Below are 9,030 nucleotides of genomic sequence, written 5' to 3'. Positions count from 1 at the left end.
CATGGATTAGATTTCCAAACATTTGAAATTTCTTATATCTGGAATAAAGATGCTCAACCCAGATCAAGAGCACAAAATTACTAAGCCCTCTAGGTTTTCCTTGAATATGCTAACATTTCTGCCTGTGAGGCCACAGTAGCCTTCATTCTGATGCACAAAGGATAAACCAGAAATCCACATTGAATTTTGACTGTTGCTAATAACAGTTACTATCACAGTATTTCACCCCACAAACAATTGAGAGCCAGTCCCCTTGGTTAAATGACTACAATGAAAGAAAGCTAGGAACTCCTGACTTGGACATGATTTTAAGCACAAATATATTCAAATCCACTGAGTCCAGCCACATCCAAAGCTCACCAAGGGAGCAATGGCTTTTAACTCTGATTCCACTTTGATGTGTTTGCCCACCACCCGGGAACCCCATGAGTTAACCTTTCTCTGGCTTCTATTGATCCTCTAGATTTGAAGAGTGTTAATACAATTTACATAGCTCAGGTCTAATTTGTATGTAATTTGCTTAACCATAGACTGCATCTTAGATTGTTACAGAACCCCATACATCTATAAATAAGGACCAGAAAAGAGATGTAAGATGACATTGAATTTCTGAATATTTTTATTTGTACAAATAAGTATGCTATGTTCTTTTGTTTGTGCTTGATGATGATGACAATTATTATTATTATTATTATTATTATTATTATTATTATTATTATTATTATTATATTTACAATCCAGTCATTGCCTTGCCTCCCAGTCACCCCTCCCACAGTTCTTCATCCTACTCCTACTCCTTTCTGTCTCCAAGAGGATGCTACCCTCCACCAAGCCTCCCCACTCCCTGGGGCCTCAAGTCTCTTGAAGATAAGTCTTGTCTTCACCAACTGAAGCAGACCAGGCAGTCCTCTACTATACATGTGTCAGGGGACTCGGACCACCTCATATCTGCTGCCTGATTTGTGGCTCAGTGTCTGGGAGCTCTCAGGGGTCCGGGTTAACTGAGTCTGCTGATCTTCCTATGATGTCACCCTCCTCTGCAACTTCTTCCGTCCTTCCCCTAACTCAACCATAGGAGTCCTGGATTTCAGTCCAATGGTTGGGTGTAAGTGTCTGCTTCTGTCTTAGTCAGCTGCTGGTTGGGTCTATCAGAGAAAAGCCATGCTAGGCTTCTGTCTATAAGTACACCATAGCATCAGTAATATTGTCAGACCTTAGTGCCTCCCCATCAAATGGATCCCAAGTTGGGCCAGTCATTAAACTGCCTTTCCCTCAGTCTCTTCTTCATTTTGTCCCTGCAGTTCTTTGACACAGAAACATATCTGGGCCAGAAATTTTGACTGTAGGTTGGAAATCCATCCTCTATTTGAGGCCCTGTCTATCTACCGGAAGTAGATTCTTTGAGTTCCCTCTCTCTACTGTTGAGCATTACATCAAAGGTCATTCCCATTGAGTACTGAGAGTCTCTTACCTCCCAGGCCTCTGGTACCTTCTCACCCCCTAGATTGCTTATTTCCATTAATTCTGCTGGCCCTCTGAGCTTATCTCCTGCCTCCTATACCTGAACCTATTCCCCTTTTCCCCTTTCCCCTTTCTTCTCCCACCCAGATCCCTCCTTCCCTCTACCTCCCATGATTACTTCCTTTTCCCTTCTAACTGGGACTGCAACATCCTCACTTGGGCTGTTCAGCTTATTACACTTAAGTGGGTTGTATCCTAAATATTCTGTACTTTTTGGCTAATATTCATGTATTAGCGAGTACATAACCCTTTTGCGTCTGAGATATCTCACTCAGGATCATATTTTCTAGTCCCATCCATATATCTACAAAACTCATAATGTCCTTATTCTTAATAGCTGAATAGTATTCCATTGTGTAAATGAACCACATTTTTTGTATCCATTCTTCAATTCAGGGACATCTTGGTTGTTCTCAACTTCTAACTATTACAAATAAGGCCACTATGAACATAGTGGAGCATGTATTCCTGTGGTATGGTAGGGAATCTTTTGGGTATATGTCCAAGAGTGGTATAGACGGGTCTTCAGGTAGATCTATTTCCAATTTTCTGAGAAACTCCCAGATTGATTTCCAAAGTGGTTGTACCAGTTTGCAATGCTACCAGTGATGGATGAATATTCCTCTTTCTCTACATGCTCTCTGGCATATGCTGTCACCTGAGTTTTTAATCTTAGCTATTCTGATTGGACTCTCAGGGTCGTTTTTGATTTGCATTTCCCCGATGACTAACATTTCTTTAAGTGCTTCTCAGCCACTCAAGATTCTTCTGTTTTGAATTCTCATTTTAGCTCTGCACCCCATTTTTAATTGGGTTTTTTTGGGTTTCTTTAGAGGTTAGCTTCTTGAGTTCTTTATATATTTTAGTCATTAGTCCTCTATTGAATGTGGGGTTAGTAATGATTTTTTCCCAATATGTAGGTTGCTGATTTGTCCTGTTGACTATGTCTTTTGCCTTACAGAAGCTTTTCAGTTTCATAAGGTTCCATTTATCAATTGTTGGACTTAGAACCTGAAACATTGGGGTACTTTTTAGGAAATTTCCCTGTGTATCAATGAGTTCAAGGCTCTTTCCCACTTTCTCTTCTATTTGATTTTTATGTTGAGATCCTTGGTCCACTTAGACTTGAACTTTGTGCAAGGTGATAAATATGGATCTATTTTTATTTTTCTACATACAGACTGCCAGTTAGACCAGCACCGTTTATTTAGGGTGCTTTATTTCTTTTGTTTTTTATAGCATTTTCTTTTCTTTTTTCTTTCTTTTTTTTTTTGTTCTTTTTTTCGGAGCTGGGGACCAAACCCAGGGCCCTGTGCTTCCTAGACAAGCGCTCTACCACTGAGCTAAATCCCCCAACCCCTATTTCTTTTGTTTTTAAAGAATAAAGTAACTTCTGAGTTGCTTATTAGCTCTGACTTTTGCACCAGAGAGGAAATGCTTAATTGTAGATTACTCAGGTAAGGTAAGACAGGCTTCACGGTCTCTTCAAATCACCCTAGGAAAACTCTGGCTTCTGAGAGAATCCTAAGTTTCTAATTATAACTTTTAATCAAGCCACACTGGTGGTTTTATAATGGAAACAAAAAGAAGGTAAAATGTAGATTGTCCTGGCAATAAGATGTTTCCAGAATCTCTGCTTAAGTTTTATCTGTGGATGCATTCTAATTCCCAAATCAGAAAGAAAAAAGTTATCCCTACAATCCCAATCATTTCTCAAAAATCATTAACATATTGACTTGCTATTTAGCAAAAACTATTTACTTTGTGAACTTATTGCTTTTGGAATTATTTAAAAATTCAGTAACAATCTTCACGATGAACAGTGGTTTGTAGAAGGTGATAGAATCACATCTGCAATAGGGGAGAATTCATGTATCAATTGACGTATCATGTCTCTGTTTAACATGGGACACACTGTAGCATTCAAATTTTCCCTTCCACCTAGAATAATTTCTTTATTCTGTCCTGGTCAGTGGGTTTCTTAATAAGATAACAACAATGATTTAATTTTTTTTAAAGAAAGAAACAGCATCGTTGCAAAGGGATTTAAAATTAAAAGAACAGCCTTTCAACCCTTAATGTGCCAGGTTTTTACCTAGAATATTTGATAAAGAAACAAGAAATACATAGTGAAAAAAGCATCTTCAACAAATGATGCTGGTCAAACAGGACAGTTACATGTGGAAAAGCCCAAATAGATCCGTACTTACCACCCTCTACAACTGTAAATGAATCAAAGACCTCAATATAAAACGGGATGCTTTGAACTGAGAGACGAGAAATTAGAGAATATCTTTGAATTCATTATCATTGAAAAAGACTTTCTATATAGAAATCTGTTAGCACAGGCTCTAAAATCAACAATTAATAAATGGGACCTTATGAAACCAAACACCTGCTGCACAGAAGAGGATACTGTCATTTGGACAGAGTAGTAGACTACAGAATGAAAAAAATTTTACCAACTATGTATCTGATAAAAGGCTAATATCCAAAATATAAAATAAAAATTTAAAAAACAAGATATCAAAAAAACAAGTAAGTCAATTAAAAATGGGTATAGATCTAATCAGAGAATCTCAAAAGAAAAAACTCAAATGGCCAAAAACATTTAAGAAAATATTCAACATCCTCAGCCATCAGAGACAGGCAAATCAAAACTACTTTGAGATTTTTATCTTACATTTGTCAAAATGACTAAGATCAATAGAACAAGTGACAGCTCATACTGGTGAGGATGTGGATTGAAGGTAACACTCATCCATTGCTGGTGGGAGTGCAAACATTTACAGTCACTATGGAAATCAGTGTGGCCATTTCTCAGGAAGGTGAGAATTGATCTACCTTAAGATCTATTTACCCCTGTTGGGCACATACCTAAAGAACACTTTATCTTGCCACAAAGACACTTGCTCAACCATGTTCATTGCTGCTGTATGCATAATAGATACATATGGGAAACAATCTAGATGACCTTCAAAAAATATGTTCACAGAAGAATGGATAAAGAAAATGTTGTGTTCTTACTCCCTCTTACCCTCTCTTCCCCCTCTTGCTCTTTGTTCTTCTCTATTCTTGTCCCCATCCCCCTCCTCCACATACCCATGGCTAGCAGCCTTTCCTCTCTTCTCTTATCTCATTAAACCTCTCCAGGTGGGAAAAAAAGAAAAAAGAAAATGTTGTACAATACAATGGAGTATTACTCCACCACTTAAAAAAATGAAAATGTGAAAATCATAGGTAAATGGATAGAACCAAAAAAAAAAATTCTAAGTGAGATACCCCAGACCCAGAAAAATATTTGGATATTAGCTGTTAAGTCAATAATAACCAAGATGCAATTCATAGAGGGTAGGTGAAATGGGGGGGGGAGATAGATCTCCCAGAAAAGGAAACTAGAATAGATAGTTATGGATGGATGGGAGTAAGAGAGAAGGGGGGACACAGGAGGACATGGCAAAGGACAGCTAAAATTATGGGTCATTTGAAGAGTAGTGTGGAAACCCAGTATAGTGGAAATTTCCTAAAATACATACATATACGAAGATGATCTAAATGGAATTCTCATATAATGGGGGAGACCCCAACCGGCCCTCTCTAGTCACCAAATGAAGCTTCTACCAGGATTGGGTTGCATCTAATTGCATTGTTGGTCAAAGGGGTCCCATGGGAATCCACAACAACCCAGGCTTAGGTCCAGACTACAGTTTGTCTCCACAAGCTGACAGAAAGACCTTATTGCTGAAGAAAGCACCTGCACAAATCATTGAACATGAACCTGAGCTGGTCCTTACCTATTACCCTACTGTATTCTAGAGTCTTTGATACAAGAAGGTACTCTACAGGGTACCAAAAGAGAAACATAACTACCATCCACCCCTAAATTCTTTGATCTACAATGGTGTCCTGACAGCAAGATATGCTAGGGTTATGGTGGCACATAGCTTGTGGGAGTAACTAACCAATATCTGATGTGACTTAAGGCCAACTCTACAACATAGAATCCATACTCAACACAGCTTGTGTGACCATACCTGAGACCAGATGGGCCAGGGACATGGGATAAATGATGTTCTCCTACACTCATAGACTGGTGCCTTCCTTAGCCATCATCAAAGAAGCAGATAGGAAAACTACAGAGACCAACAGCTACATAGTATACAAAGAGTGAGAGTCCTTGGAACACTCAGTCTACATTGGATGTGTCCACTGAATCCCTCCACGCAGGGCTCAAGAAACCCTGTGAAAATGGAAGCAGGAAGAGTGTGAAAGTCAAAAGTGACAGAGAACACCAAGAAAACAAGGCCCACTGAATCAACATGAGAAAAGTTCATATGAACCCATAAAGGCTGAAGAAGCATGCACGGGGCCTGCAAGGGTTTGTACCATGTCCCCTGCAAATATTTTATGTTAGAAGGTTTAGTGTTTTAATGGGCTTCCTGAGTGTACAAATGAATGGATCTGTTTCTTGAGACTTCTCTTGGGCACTTGTTTGTTTTACCTAACCTATTCCAATATGTTTTTTTTTGTTTTATCATATATTTTATTTTATTTATTATTATCCCTTGGAAGCTTGTTTGTTTTCTTATGAGAGATCTGAATGGGAGAGGAGTTGGAGAGGAACTAGAAAGAGTAGGGAAAGGATAATAATAATAGGTTATATTATGTAAGAAAAAATCTATTCTCAATAAAAGCATGAAAAAAAGAGAAACTTACAAATTTAAATTCCATTCCTCTCTACTGGGGCTTTTTAAATAATCCCCTTCCATGGAACTTCAGTGTATTCTTGGATCACCTGAGGGCCTAGTTACAATGATGGTTCTCATTTGGTGAGTATGGTGGAGCCTGAGGTTCTGTGTCTCTAACAAGCTCCCAAGCTACACTGCTACTACACTAGAAATCATATCTGGAGTGCAGGGATTGGAGATCACTTCTTCCAGTGGGTCCTAACCCTGACTGTGTTGGGACTGCCCATGGGAAATTTCTCAAATACCTAGAAACCTGTGTGTGCTTTTTCATTTAATTGGTCTCAAGTGGAACAGAACTGTCAGTATCTTTTTACCACCTCTTACAGTGAGCCTCCTCTGCAGCCAGAGGCTCAGAGTGTGGTCCCTGGACCAGCACATAGAGTTCATCTGGAAGCATATTAGAAATACAAATCCTGACTCCAGAACTTTGCCTGAATTCAGTTACCAGAGAAATCTCATACAAAAAAATTTCCAATAAAACTCACCCATACTTCCAGTCCACAACACCACAACTTCAGTCGTATCTTGGAGAACTCTCATCTCCTAAAGTTTGAAAGCAAAATTATCCCAGGAACAGTAGAACACGGAGGTATATGGTTTTCTATGTTTTCCCTGGGTATAACTGTGCATGTCTATTCTCTTCGCCTTTTTAAAAATTATTTGAGTTTAATTATTGTTTGATATTTTATGCATTCATATAATGAGATTTGATCAAATCCATCCCCCAGCCTGTCCCCTCAACTCTTCTCCATCACCTCAATGACACTTTTTCCTCCCAACCTCATATGCTCTTTTTTTTTAACCCCACTGTGTCTACTAAAAAGCAGTCACTGCCAGAAATCCTTACATAATCTGAAAGCTAACTCTTTTCGAAGGAATGTGTTAAAAAGGCAATGTGGTGATTCTAACAACCAATTACCATGAGAAACTCCCTTCTTTTTTGCCCCTTTGACTTATCTCATTAAAAAAGGCAGTTGATATGCAACATCTTCCAACTTTTTCTAAATTAATTATTAGTGCCTGAAGGTATTGAAACCCTGAACTTTTACAAGACTACAGGACTAGGCAAAAACAGAAGGACTGCTGACTTCCTAACCAGGCAACTTAATTTCCCAATTATCTTTCCTAGGCAAATTACAGATCTAAATATAACATATTGTAACCTTTGCTATTTACCCACCAGGCTGATGCATCCATGCCTTGATCTCTTGTTTTCTCTCTTCTGTTCAAGGAAACAGAGATGGGTGAGGGTGCACTAAATGCTTGTCAAATATGACATTGCTAAATTAAGAAGGAAACCCATGTGATATCACCCAGCCAGCATCAAGGAGAGGAAGTGGGAGGGCTTGGGCTCCTTTGCCCTGACACTGGGAATGAATTAATTAATGGTTCTGAATTTAGACCCTTCAGGCAGCATCTGAAATGAAGTGACTGTGTTTGACTCACAGAAAACCCTTGCTTATTATTTCAGGATGATACCAATTGACAGGCAGTGGGAACTCCAATCAACATAGTGTTTATAGAAGATTATCTATCTGTGCTTTGATGCAGACTGGGATAGATTTATTTCCTGAAAGGGTCCCAACTCCCACCCCACCCCTACTGCCTAACTCTGCTGGGGGTGAAAGGGGGAGCCAGCAACATTTGAATATGAACATTGACAACATCTGAATGTGCCCATAGGATGACCTCAATACTGGGCTCAGCCTCATCAGCCACCAGCTTCTTGGGAACTCCAACTGCTAAGTCCCTAAGTATCTTTCTTCAAGGGGCTGCTAACCTACTCACTTCTATAGTCAAAGAATTCTTGAATTTTTACAACAGAAAACTATTTAGCATCTATAAGATCTTCTCATGGCACCCCTGACCTTCTTATTATCAATCTTTGAACAAGGACCACTCTCATATGCCCTAATATCCTTGTTTTGACTAGAATTTGACAGAGCCGTCCTGTTTTGATTCCGACAATCTTCATAGAAAAGAGTTCAAAAACAGAAAGAGTGGCATGGATAAAGTCCAGGAGTTTTTTCAGTAACTATAAGAGATTTATTAAGGTTGTGAGATAAAATTCAAACCTAACACTAAAAAGGCAGGCAGCCAGTCAGTCACTTCTCGAAGGCTTTCCAACTCCAATTAAACAGCATTAACTCATCTGAATGCAGTGGGATCCAGAAGGGTCTGCAGAAGGACAGAGTATAGTTATGTCTACATTATGCAGGCTTAGAGGAAGATGCAACAGGAGGGCATGTGCACATCTTAAGTAAGACTTGATTAGGGAGTCCAGTCTTAACCACTTGATGTGGCAGTTAAATGGTTTAAGTCTTCAAATTTGAGAGGCACAGGTAGGAAGAATTGACTGCAGATATCTGTGTAACCACGAGAAAGATCATCACCCAGCTTTCTGATGTTATTAGTGGGCCATACGCCATCTTCTGGCCTGAAAGATTGTGATAAATTCCACAGAAATGAAAACTTCCAGAAGATGAAATAATGGACTGGGAGGTGAAAGAAAAGATGACAGCTACAGGTGTAACTTGAAGGTTTTTCAGTTGAGGTCATTCCCATCATTCCCAGGTCCCACTAGGACTCCCAACACAGGGCTTGTGCTCACCATCTGACTCCAGGCACAAACTGCAGTCCCCAAACACAGAAGGCCACATTCTTCAGCCCTTCCTTCACTTGCACAGCTGTTCTTCAAAGAATCATCTTCACCATTCTTCCCCCTCAGGCTGCCCTGTCAAAAACTCTCCTTTGGATCATA

Source organism: Rattus norvegicus, chromosome 15 (genome assembly GCF_021556685.1).
Source record: "Rattus norvegicus strain SHRSP/BbbUtx chromosome 15, alternate assembly SHRSP_T2T, whole genome shotgun sequence".
Classification (NCBI taxonomy): domain Eukaryota; kingdom Metazoa; phylum Chordata; class Mammalia; order Rodentia; family Muridae; genus Rattus; species Rattus norvegicus.
This window is presented reverse-complemented; position numbering follows the sequence as displayed.